The following is a 14033-nucleotide window of genomic DNA, read 5'->3' on the forward strand; positions in this document are numbered from 1 at the left end:
GAATTGATGTAGCACCCATTCTGTGTGAGTCAGCTTTCCATCACTATGATAAATTACCTGAGAAAAACATTTTAAAGAAGGAAAGGTTTATTTTGGCTCCTGCCTTCAGAGGTTTCAGTACATGTGGGCTCCATTGCTATGGCCTGTGGTGAGGCAGAAACTTCATGACAGAAGGGCATGGCAGAGGAAAACAGCTCACCTCATGGCACCCAGGAAGCAGGGAGTGCCTGAGAGGAAGGAGCTAGAGAAAAATATACTCTTTATAGCCAGGCCCTCAGTGACCTGCTTTATCTCATTAGGTCTCACCTTCTAATAACCTCATTTACCTATTAACTTATCCATGAATTAATACACTGATGAAGTTAGAGCCCTCCTGATTCTTCACTTTCCAAACCACCACCTCTGAACACTGCTGCATTAGGGAACTAGTGCCTAACATGTGAGCCTTGGGGGATATACCATACCTAAACCATAACACATTCCAAATCAGAACTAGGCATCAAAGTAGAAAATGCATCTTAGCCCACTTTTCCTGGGGAGAGCAAGGTAGCATGTAACTTTTCCTGCCAGGAAAATCCAGAGTTGCAACCCTGTTGGGAGGGGTTCTGTACTGTGCCGTGTTGCTTTTATGATGCCACCTACAGATACCAGCTGGGAACATAGCAGCGGTGCCTATGCTCCCTTCATTTCAAGCCTCAACCTTTCATCTGTCCTTTGGAGCTTGACTCTTTCTGGGCTCCCAGAATTTAGAACTCCATAACAAACTCATGTTGAATGAATTCATTCATAGCAACAGCTGTATAATCCAGAATGCTAATTTATTTGCTTAAAATGAAAAGAGATAGTGCTAACCACATTTTCCCCCACAGACAAACTTACATGGAAAGCTAATTATCACTGGAATGTTGTTTGGCAAACTTCAATTAGAATGAAGGAAGATAGACTTAAAAAAAACAAAAACAACTAATGCTGCAACAGTAAGGCTATCTCCACAGTGTAGAGTTATTTGTGTTACAGAGATTGAAATGCTTGTGTTCATAGGTCAAGGTGGTTTCTCCCCTACACAGTGCAAGAGATCCACTGATGCCTCTTATTGTCTGATCATTGCCAACTTCTATTCTCTGTGAACTACTTCTGTTAATGCAGTCAATTCTCATACAATGGAATAAATTAGATTTAAGCTTTCCTAATTACAATTGCATTCTAAACATGCCTCTCACTACTCTATACAATAATTACTTATGTTAAGTTTCCAGGGTGCTGAACTCCTGCAGCATGTGTTGGTTTTGTTTATTCAATACTTACAGGATCATCTTGGATCATAATTCTGGTGGAGGGAAAAATCGTATTAGTGTGGCTTCTCCAGAAACATTCTAGACAATTAAAATTACAAGTGCTACTTTGCAGGCATTGAGAATCAGTGTATGAAACATATTTGTATTGTAAACTCTAGACTTCAAATTAATTGCAAATTCATATGCACACTAAAGAATATCTGTAGACTCACAAGTAATATCATCTCCCACAGATATGCTCTCATGCAAATTGTACACAGCCTGGTATGATGAACAAAATATGAGTTATTTTATAAAGCATTACTGAATTCATGGTAACTTCATGTTAAGTATTTTCTTAATCTATAGATTCAAAGAGGATGCTACTGTCTTGTAAAAATTTATTTATTTAACATATCAAAGGGCTGAGGATATAGGTCAATGGTAGTATGCTTACCAAACATGCCTGGGTTCAATCCCTCGGTACTGAAAAGAAAATTCAAAATAAGGACAAAAAGATTAAAGACATGCCCACGTCATGCAGTAAGTGGCAAAGCTGAGATCTGAACTGAGTCTGACTCCAGGGTCTGTGTTCTTTACCACTGGTTATCTTGATTCTTAAAAAAAGGAAAAAAAAGTGTCTTTGTATACTGAGAAAGAATTGAGAACTTCTCACTTACAAACTGTCAAATTCTCAGCTTGGAGTTCTGAGTTGCAAACAGCTACAGATGCTTCATGGGGAGTTTTAGGGGTGCAACAAGAAACTGAACCAAATCTGTCCCTAAGAATCAGCACAATAGATGGCTGGAACCACTATGTAATTTTTGTTTGTTATTTTTGTTTTTTCTTTCTTTGTTTCTTTAAGTTACTTTTAATTTTCATTGAGCAGCATATACACATAGTTTAAAAGTCAAATTTTTCAAAAAGCTAGAGAAAAGGATTTTGAGTGTTCACCATAAAAATGATAAATGTTTGACGTAAATATGTACAACCTGATAAACATTACACAATGTGTACATATATTGAAATATTGCATATTATCCCATTAATGTATATAATTTTTTGTTTTTATACATCAGTTAAAAATAAACTCAATTTAGGGCCAGGGATTTAGCCCAGTGGTTTCGCTGCCTGCTGCGCAAGCACAAGGACCTGAGTTCGAGCCCCAGTTCCAAAAAAACCCAAAACTCAATTTAATTAAAAGTGATAAATAATTCTGAACTTTAGAAAGAAAAAAAGAGCCTGATTGTCTTCAAATGCTTCTAACAAAAACAAAAAAATGTATCTCTCACCACCTACCCTCCCAGAGCCCCCACATCCTAGCAAATCTCTCCTCTTAGAAGCAGCTACTCTCAATAATTTTAAGTTTCTTTTACTATTTGCTACCATATTTTTAATAATGTGTATGTATTCTATATTTCCATTCAAATTTTTTATAAATTTGTTTTACTACCATGATGAATAAGGATTTTCTCTCTCATCCATGGCCTGTTGCCATCATGTTCAGCCAGCCACCCACCCACCCACATTGCACCCACAAGTTCTGCTCTCCTCTCTGTACATGAATGTCTCCTGCAACAGGTCTGAAAAGTAGGGCCTTGCAGAGGTGACTAAGACCCCTTATCAATGGATTGATGCTGTGATTACTTTAGATCACATTGTTAAAGAAGGCCCTTCCCTCTTGCAGGTATGCCCTTCCACCCTTCTGTCAAGAGATGATACAGTTCTCACCAGATGGGGCTCCTTAGTCTTGGAGTTCTCAGCCTCCAGAACCATGAACCAAATACATTTTTGTTCACTAATGACCTAGTCCCAGGTATTCTGTTATAGCAGCACAAGATGGACCAAGACACTGAAATAGCTTCAGTGCTCAGCCACCTTCACATTTACCTACTAACTGGCATTGCCTTCGGAAATTCTGCTGTTTACTGTACAGGTGTATGTTTACTATATATGAATGTAGTGAACAAATAAAGTGGCACTAATAAATGTTGAATTTGTTATTGAGTGAGGTGCTGAAATCAGTGAAGGTGGGGCACAAAATGGGATAAAAAGGCACTGAAAACAAATTGTAATTATCTATAGTTTAAAGGACAAAGCCTTACTTTCAATGTTTTTCCTTTATACTCTCCTTGAGAACCTTAAAATCAACTTCAAAAATGTATAGAATCCTCAACTAAAAATGGAATATTTCACAGCTATGGTGGTGAGTACTGTCTCTGAACCTTGCAATTCAAGAAACACGTTCAATTAAGCTTCTGATCTGGAGTGAGTTAGTGAATTATCAAAGTAAATTTCCCTAGTGAGTTATCAAAGTAAATTTAAAGGCCCATGTTCAAGGTCATGGATGAAGTGGTGGTTCAGAATCAGGCATTCTCCTCCTTGTAGCCAAGCAGAAGAAGGAGAACACGTCCTCCAAATTCATTAGCTTCCTTCTCCAAGAATCAAAAAACCTATACATGCCCCCTCAAGGCATGGGCTTCAGAAACCCTAATCCCAGGTAGAAATAACACCTGGTACTGGATCAGACTAGATATCAAGAACCACCATTTATAGTTTCTGAAACATGTCACCTTTCAAAAAGCTACTGGGGACAAAGTGGGTTCACTGCAAGTTACTGTTTTTAAAGCAGCAAATCCAGTCTTTAAAACAACTATAATTCTATTTAAACTGCTTTTAATAAGCCACATTATTTTGGTTAAATCCAATTGGCACTGCTCTGCATCAAGAGAAGTGTCACCGCCTGAATAAGACCCCTTGTTAACTTTACCCTCCAATCTCGGTTACACTCTGAAGCTGTATCAGAAGATCCCCATGTTCCTTATTTCAAAAACAATATGACAAAAAACTTCCACTGTCCAAAATATCGTGGTGTTAATAAAAGTTGTTACCCCTGTGGTACATGTAGTATTTGACTTTAACTCCCTCCATTCTTTTGCCTTGAGGAAAAAAAGAAAAACAGTATCTTAAACCTTTCATTTCCTTCAAATATTTGTGGTGTGATTTCAATAGAAAGGTCTTCTAGAATTAATCTTATCTAAAAAGAAAGTTTTATATTCTCCCTGCAATTTTCCAGACATCATTAACACTCGTCAATAACTCAAAAGAAAGAGGTGGCCTCTTTTGATGAATGCATTTATTCTTTCAACGAATATTTATTAAACTCCATTTATATGCCAGGGACTACACTGAGTGACAAGCACATAGAAGTGAACAATACAATAGTGGTCAAGAAAAGTTTCCTGGAAGGGTGAAAGTGGAAACTCCTAGGATAGAAGTTAGCTAAGCATTGGACATAGGCTTGAAGATTGATACAGAGAGAGGAAAGAATCATTTATCAGCAAGAGAACTAAAATATTTTATCAAGTTCTTAATTCAAATGTGTAGTGAGAAGGTCCTCACCAGAGAAGGACTCTCCCCTTCATCTTGGATTTCTCAGCCTCCTGAATCATAGTCCAATACATTTCTGTTCATTACAATTTCCTATGTGTGGTATTCTATTGTAGAAGCACAAAATGATTTAAGATGGTTACAATATGCTAGATTCCTTCAAAATCTCCGGATTCAGAAACTCAAGGTAGAATCTGACTGCTCTTAGCAATTGTCAACCAAAAAATTAATGATACTGGAGTACAGATGATTAACTGATACAGTAACATTGCCTAGTCCACATTTCTTCATGTAATAGACAAGGAATTCATGACAGAATTTGCCAAATTCAAATTCATGAACCTCAGATACAATTTTTTTATTCTCATTCTAACATTCCTAAGCAATAGGAAAACAAAACAAAGAAAAAAGAAGTAAAGAAAAAAATTTTGCACAGAATAATAACTGTTTTGCATAAAATGGTGCATTTGTCCTCATGGATGTCACCCATGTTTTAAAAACTTAGTACAATCAGTACCTATCACCATGTAAGTGTTCTGTAGTTTATTGAAGTTGTTTAACTTATCTAGTGTTTTGATGTGAAGGTCAGTTTTATATTCATTTCAACCTTTATTTTCTTCCAGATCAAAATATTTGTTTTGGCTATATTAAAGGAGATTTCCCAGAAAAAATTTCCTTTTGGCTGTTAGTAAGTTAGTTTACTTCCTGTTCTCTAGCTCTGTGGAGACAATTCAAAAAAGATTGACTATAATCTCTGTGTTGCTTGTTTGCTTTTCATTTCCTTAGATTTTAAATCTGTTTGGTTTTCGTGTGCTGGCCTCTCATATGATAGACATTTGCTTGATAAATGTTTACTGATTTGACTTAATTTTAAAAAGCACTATGAGCAAAACAATATTGTTTAATTGGCAAAATTTGCTTCAGATTTGCCTTAATCTTGTTGCTGAATGTTTATCACAATCCAGAAAGTACTACACAATTCTGTGTGCAAATCAGTCACTGTATCCCCCCACAAAGGCACAGAGATAAACATCCAAGTGCCACGAAATGAGGAATTGAACCCACCTCAAAACCACCGAACTCCTAGTCCATTTAACCATCTTGATAGCTACATCATCAACATTTCCCATTTTTCCATTTACTTTCAAATGTGTCCAAACTCATATTATCTGATTCTGACTCTGGCCAAATTTTTGCCATTATAGGCACAAAGAGGAATTTACTGTTAAATGTTTGAGTAAAAGCAATGTGGTTAAAGGAGGCTGCTTGGCACTTGTCAAAGGAGAACAGTGGCTTCTTTGTCTTTTCAGATTCTCTGGGGCTTGGCCCTTGCCTCCTCTTGGATAACATGTTGCTCTTCAACATAATGGGCTTCTGCCAGGTCTGGCTCTCAAACCTTATCATAAATTATTCCCCTTGGGCAGCCTGGATGCCGAGATGAACACAGTGACTCCCTATCCTCAATAGTTAAGTGTCTAGAAAGTTGCCCACCCATTTTGTGAATATAACACCTGATATAAAATTTCTAATTACAGGCACCAAATTCTCTCTCCTAGGAGATCTGAAACTGAATGCTCTGCTTTTTGTTAAGACCTTTTATTTTCATTGGAAAGTCCTTGCCAATTGTTGGCCACATTTCACTCCATCTGATCCAGGCTTTTTATCTCTTCTCACCCAGACAAATACAAAATGCTCCACTTGCTGGATGGCCAGGCAATCCATTTCTAAGATCTGCTTGTACACAATGCTCTGCCTCGTCAATGTGCTATGCAAGTGCCCCAGAGGTATTTCTCGGGTTCTGGCAGGACTATCATGACTTTTTCAACAAAGGCCTTACAATTTCAAATGGAGTTTAGGTAATTTGATTTTAGAAGTGTCAGTGGTTCTTCTGTAACTCTTTGGACATCAAACCTACAGAGCATTAAATGACAGACTGGATGTGGAGTAGTGGAATTATGGAACACAGACATCATTTGGCAAGTGACCATTCTGGCAGATGCATATTTAAATCTGTTTGCAAACACTATGCCTTTTTGGTTTGTTTGCATTCTAAGGTGTTGTGGGTCAGTAAATTTTATATCCCAGCATGAGTGAAGAGCTGGCCCATGTCTATCATCAAGGACAATGAGGAAGGAAAAGTCCAGATACTACAAAATTTTAATTAATCATCCTTATTATTACAAGTAACACTTGGTATTTTTACAGTTTGTGTTTGGCATGTCCTCTAGAGACCTGAGTAGGTTCAGGTGACCCCAGGAAATAGGGAGGAAAAAAGGCAACTGGGATTGCCACTGCCCTGGGGTCACAGGAAAGGGTCAAGGTTGAATGTGGGTAGGGAGAGATTGAAGGCTACTGGAGAAGTCTGCAGGGCAAGGAAGACTCCACACCAGCATCTATCAGAGAAAGTTGGTGTACATTTGGCTTTATGGTCTCTTTTATGCATTTCTCTTAGAAAACTGAACATAGTGGTAAAAAACTGAAGACAGTTCAGATAAAAGGAAATCTTGTGCCCAACTCTGCGCATAAGGCTCTCTGGTTGTTCATTTGTTCCTCTAGCATATGTATTGAACAACTATTGTATGTTCTAATGATACAGCAAAGAATGATCCAAATAATTCCTTGCCCTCCTAGAGCTTACTTTCTAAGACGAAAACAGAGCATTAAGAAGTAAATATACCAGATAATTTTAGTTGATAAATGTTATCAAGGGGTGAGGGCTGCATTATATAGAGTGGTCACAGAAGGCCTCTCTGAAGAGACCAATCTTTAGGTAAGAATAAAGAAAATAAAGGAGGACCTCCCTGTGTAAAGATCTAGGGAAGAAAATTCCAAGCAGAATGAAGAGCAAGTAGTAAAAGCCCTGAAATAGGGATGACCTGGAGATGTCTGAGGAAGCAAGAGGGCTAGAACATAGTGACAGAGACTAGATAGGACTAGTTGAGCATCCTCACCTGCAGATCATGGCAAAAGGTTGGTATTTCATTTTTACTGTAATGGGAGTGGAGAGAGCAGTATATTGCTTTGGGTTGAGTGTTGTGGGAGACCTCAATCCTAGTAAACTCATTTTATATCCAGTTCTCAAAAAAGACTTTTACAGTTTCAATCATGTTCTCTTTCACAATCCTGTTAAGAGATGCTTCTCTTCTCACAGTCTTGCTTAAGGTGCATCAGTTAGGATTAAGGTACATCTATTTGTCATAAATTGCCCCACCTCTAACATCCAATAGCACAAGTGACCAATGCTGGGGCCTTTACTAATTTATGAAATATTTATTGATTACAGTGGGATACAAGTGAGATAGATAGTGGAGATACAAGTGAGAGATACAACGAGACAGTGAGCAAATCAGATATAGTCCTGGCTATAATGGAGCTTAAAATCTACCAAAAGACTGACAATTAACTTATTTTGATATGACAGGAAAAATGCATTGCTTTGAAAGCCTATAGCAGAATAATCAAGTAACCTTGTGAAGAAAGACTTCCTGGAAGAAATGATGCTTAAGCCGAGCTGAAAATTAAATAGGAGAATGCTGATTGTCAAGGAAGAGAAAGAGTTTTCCAGGTAGAAGGAATGATGTACAAATAGATGAGGGTGGATACCTGAAATATTTAAGCAATTTAAATAATTTCATTATGATTGGAGCATAGTGCAAGATTGAGAGATGAGAAACGAAGCTGGAAATTAGATTCTACCTAGAGACCAAGTTATAAGGTTAGATCTTGAATGTCTTGTAAGGATGTTAATCTGTATTCTATCCTGATGATAATATTCCATACCTCAGAAGGGTATGGAAAGTGAATTAGGAGTAGGAAAGATGGTGGCTGGAAAAATCATTAAAAGGCATTGTACTCATTCAGGTGAGAGATGATAGCAATTTGACCATAATATTTACCATAGAGATGAAGCAAAATTGACTGATTACCTATGTATTTATTCATGGCTTAAAACAATGACCTGGAGCGAATTCTCTCTTTAAGGAAACTGAGCCAACAAAATATACACAAAATGAAACTGATATAGAAAAGTTGGAGAGACTATGATGGGCTGTGTGCACTAAATTTACAAAGAGGTAAAACCCATGAGTATGTAGATGTTCTAAGAGAACAGCTATGGAGAGTACTGTGTTGGGAAAGATAAGGATAGTAGGAAGAGACCATTGAGAGAGAGAGAGAGAGAGAGAGAGAGAGAGAGAGAGAGAGAGACAGAGAAATGAGTGGCAGCAGTTCCTGGAACTGACTAGTTCATGACAACTTTTCTAGGTTCATTTCCATAATGTTTAGCTTTATAATGCGTTCTATTCATGAACTCCTATGACCCCTATCTTCCTTATTGTTCCATATAAGAGAGTCTCTTTCTCTCTATATACAAGCTAACTTGATTATTTTTCTTACAGTGTAAAGAATCTGAGAAAAACAGTAATTATTTTATTTTTATCCAAACCATTTCTTATTTGTTTATATATTTTTTGTGGTACTGAGGCTTTCATACTGAGCTACATTCCCAGCCATTTTATTTTATTTATTTTTTCTTTTTGGTACCAGGGATTGAACTCAGGACCTTGCTCTTGAGAGGCGGGCAGCAGAACCACTGAGATAAATCCCGGCCCCCTTTTATTTTATTTTTTATTTTGAGACTGTGTCTAAGTTGCCTGGGCTGTTTTCAAACTTACAATCCTTCTGATTCAGACTCACAGAGTGCTGGGATTACAGGTCTGCCACAGCATGCCTGGATTCAAACCAATTCTTCAAGAAGTTAATAAAATAGAATGCAAATTAAGACAGTTATAATAAGAAATGTAACTTGTGAGTGATCATAGATGTACATATGTAGGTATCAACTGTTTTTCAATATGATAAGCTGAAGGATGACCAAAAAGTGTCTTGGAAAACAGGTTCAAAAGAAAAAGTACTGGATGTCCCTGATGTCTCCTGGATATCTTCTCTTGGGGAATGGTGCTGAGCCATAGGACCCACTTCTATGTCAGGAGAACACAAACACAAAGGCAGTTGCCAAAAAAGTCTCAGGCTGAAGAAGGGGGAGAAGCTGACTTTTGGCTAAGAAGGGCTCCAGTATATTCTGTAGAAGTTGAGTTACACAGCAAGGGAGAAGTGAAGGGCTGGTGGAAATCCCAGATAGTTAATGGTGTTGGCTATCAGGAAGATAGAGAAAAAAGGAAGTTCAAGGAAGGGCTGAAAATGAGTTTGGATGAGTATAGTGCAAAAAATTGAGGAATCTACCAGGTTCTAGGGCCTTGTGTGGGAGCAATAAAAAGATGAGAGTCTGGTCCATGTTCCTCAGGTCTTACAGTCTAGTGAGAAATACAGACACATACACAGTGTTAAAGGATGAACTTTGACAAGTTAAGTTTTTGAAGAGTTTATTTGAAAAGGCAAAGGCTCATGAATTGCACCGCTCTAAATCAGAAGGGGTTTGGGGCTCTACCAAAGGAGCAGAAACTGAGGATAAATGCAGAAATTGAACAAATGAGTGATTTGATTGATTGCCTTATATGGTCTATGCCAATGGGAATTTCAAGGAAACATAACTTTGGGCTGGAGAAATAGCTCAGTAGTAGAGTGGTTGTTTAGCATGTGCAAAGCCCTAGGTTTGATTTTCATCCTTGCCAAGAAGAAGATGGAGAAGAAGGAAGGGAGAGTGGGAGGAAGTAAGGAAGGAAAGAAAGAAAGAAAAAGAGAGAGGGAGACAGGGAGAGAGAGAGAGGGGCCCAGTTAGCTACCTGAGTTAGGCTGGGTTCAAGCTTCATTTTCTATTACAGGAAATGACTGAGTTGGGGTTCTTACACAGAAACCCAAATCTTTAGAGATACTGCAGTCTAGTGGCTTCCCATTTAATTTTTTACCAACTGATACAATGTGGTGAGAAGACAGGTAACCACAGGTGCTATGGTTTGACAAAGAACATTTAGATGAAGCTGGTGGCTTAAGGTATAATACCTGAGCTCAGAGGTAAGCGCTGAGTCACAGTTACGCAAGGAATTTCAGAAAAAATAAAATTTTAGATATGTTTGGAAGGAGTTGGAGTACCAGAAGCAGGCTGTGCTGTTAGAACACGAAGTGAAAAATAGGGAACAGAAGAAGAAAAGGACGGAGCATGAAAGACATTTGAATTACCAAGATAAAAATCTTAGACTTGGTTTTTATAAGTCACTGAAAGTGTTTTTGGTGGTGGTGATACTGGGGATTGAACCCAGGGCCTCACACATACTAAGCAATGCTCTGCCACGGAGCTATCCCCCCAGCCCTCATCAACAGATTTTTAAGCAAAGGAGTAATATTATGAGGCAAATAGTTAAAGGGGTGTGGGTAGAAATAAAGAAAAAGGAAATTAGTTAAGGATATATTGTATTAAACCAAGAAAGCAATGTACTGGAGAATACAAAGGAATAGACAGTTTGAGAAATATTTAATAAAATAACAAGACTGGTTGGCGGAATTTAGAAAGAGGGAAAAACTGAAAGGACTGGGGAAAAGTGAAAGGATTAGATAGTGTGGGAAAGCAATGTCGTTAATTCAGGTGAGAAATACAGAAGAACAAGTCTTGAGAGTAATGGCAAGTTCAGCTTCAGGCTTGTAGGACACAACTTTCATCCCAATTGTGGAGAAAAAGAAAGCTGTGTAAATTGCCATTACCAGCAACACTCTTCTGTTTTACAGAAGAAATTCAGATGTAAGGTCATGAAAGGTGAATGTGTCAGAGTTGCTCTTTTATCAGGTGCCTGGTAGAGGGTGAGACTAGCTTACGAAAAGTACATAAGAGGAAGGTACACCACTCACCTCTTATAGCCATGATTGCCTGGGAACAATTAAGACAAGTCTAAATGTACGCATCAGATGAGAGCAACAGTTAAGAACACAAGACTAAGGTCTATGCAACAAATGTCACAAATCTCCACTAAGGCAATAGCAATTCCGGAAAAGGAGACAGGATGCTGGGTGATGCAAAGGGAACAGCCTTGATCTTAGAAGACACAGCAGGCTTAGAGTTGCAGGAGCAGTTTATAAATAGTGGCCCACAGACAGGGTGAGGATCAGGACCCCCAGGAGCAGCTGGGTGAGAGGAAGGTGAAGAGACTCTGGGGCCCCTGCAGCTTGCAAGGGAGCTTGAATGCTACAAGGCAGACAAAGGGTGATGTGGTAAAGATTAGTCAGTCAGAAACAATTACTGTGTGGGTTCTTACATAACTTACAGTCATTAAAATTAATTTTACCTCTGAATTTTCCTAAGAGTCTTTCCAGTTCTTTGGATAATGATATCCACGACAGATGAGGTTAAGGCAGGACTGTTACCCAACATAGACACAAAGAGAGCACCCTGCCTTTTGGTTTCACATGTGAGGATTAAAGGACTTAAATTATTTGAGGGGACTAAGTGTCACCACTGACTTAAAAAAACCTGAAGGTGTCATATGATGATGCTCTGTAAGCTTTTATGGAGTGTGTACTTAACTTTTACTGCTTAGAGGGCAGGTAATACAGAGTGCACAAACAATGAACGAAAACAGACCTGCTTTGGCCACTGAATAGTCTTACGTGATGTGACTTCCTTCATCTCTAGTCTGTTGAATGGAATTTCTTTATTCATTCAGAAAATTCTTTATGAGCATCTACTATGCATCAGCACTATTCTACCCACTGCTTACTACCCAAAATACAGTAAATCTGAGAATAAAAATGAACAACCATAAATGAAAATCTTTTGCACTGTGTCTAGACTCTCTCAGGTGCTAATTGTATTGTAGTAAGAGGATTTTTTGTTTGGTTTTTATTTTCATAAAGTTTATTGGTACATTTTAGGTATACAATACAGTTACATTCATCACTAGGATCCTGTACCTTTACATGATGTATCTTGGTTCTTATTTTTTCCCCATTCCCCTGCCCTCGCTTCACCCCCTCCTCCCTTCCCTATTTACAAAGACTTTGTTTACATTTTCTTCCTTTTCTCATATTTTTTCTTTTCCCTTCTTCTCTTTCCCCTACCTCTCACACTTCCCCTACTCCTTTAGACCTTTCCTTCCTATTTCACAATATCAATTATATATTTTGATCCTTCTTTACACTTTTAGTTTTTCACACCAGAGAAACTATTTGGTATTTACACGTGTGTCCTATTTATTTCACTTAAGAGTATGGCCTCAATATGCATCCACTTAGCTATAAATGTCTCTAGTTTCTCATTCTTTATGGCTGAGTAGTACTCAATTTTGTAGAAAAACCACATCTTCTTTATCCAATCTCCAGTTAATGGGCATTTGGGCTGTTTCCAAGCTTTAGCTATTAGAAACTGTTCTGCTATGAACATGGGTGCACATATATCACTGTGGTATGATTCTTTTAATTCTTTTGGGAAGATGCCCAGCAGAGGAATAGCTGGGTCAAATGGGACTTCTAATCCTAGTTGTTTGAGGTATCTCCATACTGATTTCCACAGTGGTTGCACCAGTTTGCACTCCCACCAACAATGAAGAAGGGTTCCTTCCTCCCTACAACCCCACCAGCATTTGTTATTGGTTGCTTTCTTGATAGCAGCCATTCTTACTGGGGTGAGGTGGCATCTCAGCATTGTTTTCATCTGCATCTCTTGAATGACCAGTGATATTGAACATTTTTCCATATGTTTATTTGCTTTTACTTCTTTGTCTGAGAAATGTCTGTTCATTTCAGATGCTCATTTTGGAATTGGGTCTTTATATTTGCGAGGTCTGATTTTTTTTTAGTTCTTTATATATTCTAGATAGTAGACCTTTGTCTGAGGGACACCTGGTGAAAATTTTTTTCAACATTGTAGGTTGTCTCCTAGCTCTGTTGGTGGTTTCTCTTGCAGTGCAGAAGCTTTTATTTTTTTGGTACTGGGGATCGAGCTTGGGTCCTTGCACTTGCGCAGCAGGTGGCAAAACCACTGACCTAAATCCCGGCCACAGAAGCCTTTTAATAAGATGAGATTCCAATTGTTGATTCTTTGTGCTAGTTCCTGTGTTACTGAGGATTTGTTCATAAAGTTTTTTCCTATCCTAAGGTCTGAGTTCCACCTAACTTATCTTCAGGCAAGTTTAGTGTTTCTGTTTTAATATTTAGATCTTTAATCTACTTTGATTTTAGTTTTGTGCATGGTGAAAGATAGGGGTCTAGTTTTAATCTTTGGCAAGTTGAAATCCAGTTTTTCAACACCATTTATTGAAGAAGCTATCTTTCCTGTGGTGAGGATGGTTGGCTCCTTTGTCAAAGATGAGGTAGCTGAGTATGTCTGGAGTTGTTTCTGCATCTTGTAGTCTATTCCACTGATCTTTGGGTCTGTTTCTTTGCCAGTACCATGCTGTTTTTATCACAGTGGCTTTGTAGTATAAT

Source organism: Heterocephalus glaber, unplaced genomic scaffold, assembly GCF_053883595.1.
Source record: "Heterocephalus glaber isolate CG9 unplaced genomic scaffold, H.glaber_assembly_v1.0 deba00001666, whole genome shotgun sequence".
NCBI classification, from domain to species: Eukaryota; Metazoa; Chordata; class Mammalia; order Rodentia; family Bathyergidae; genus Heterocephalus; species Heterocephalus glaber.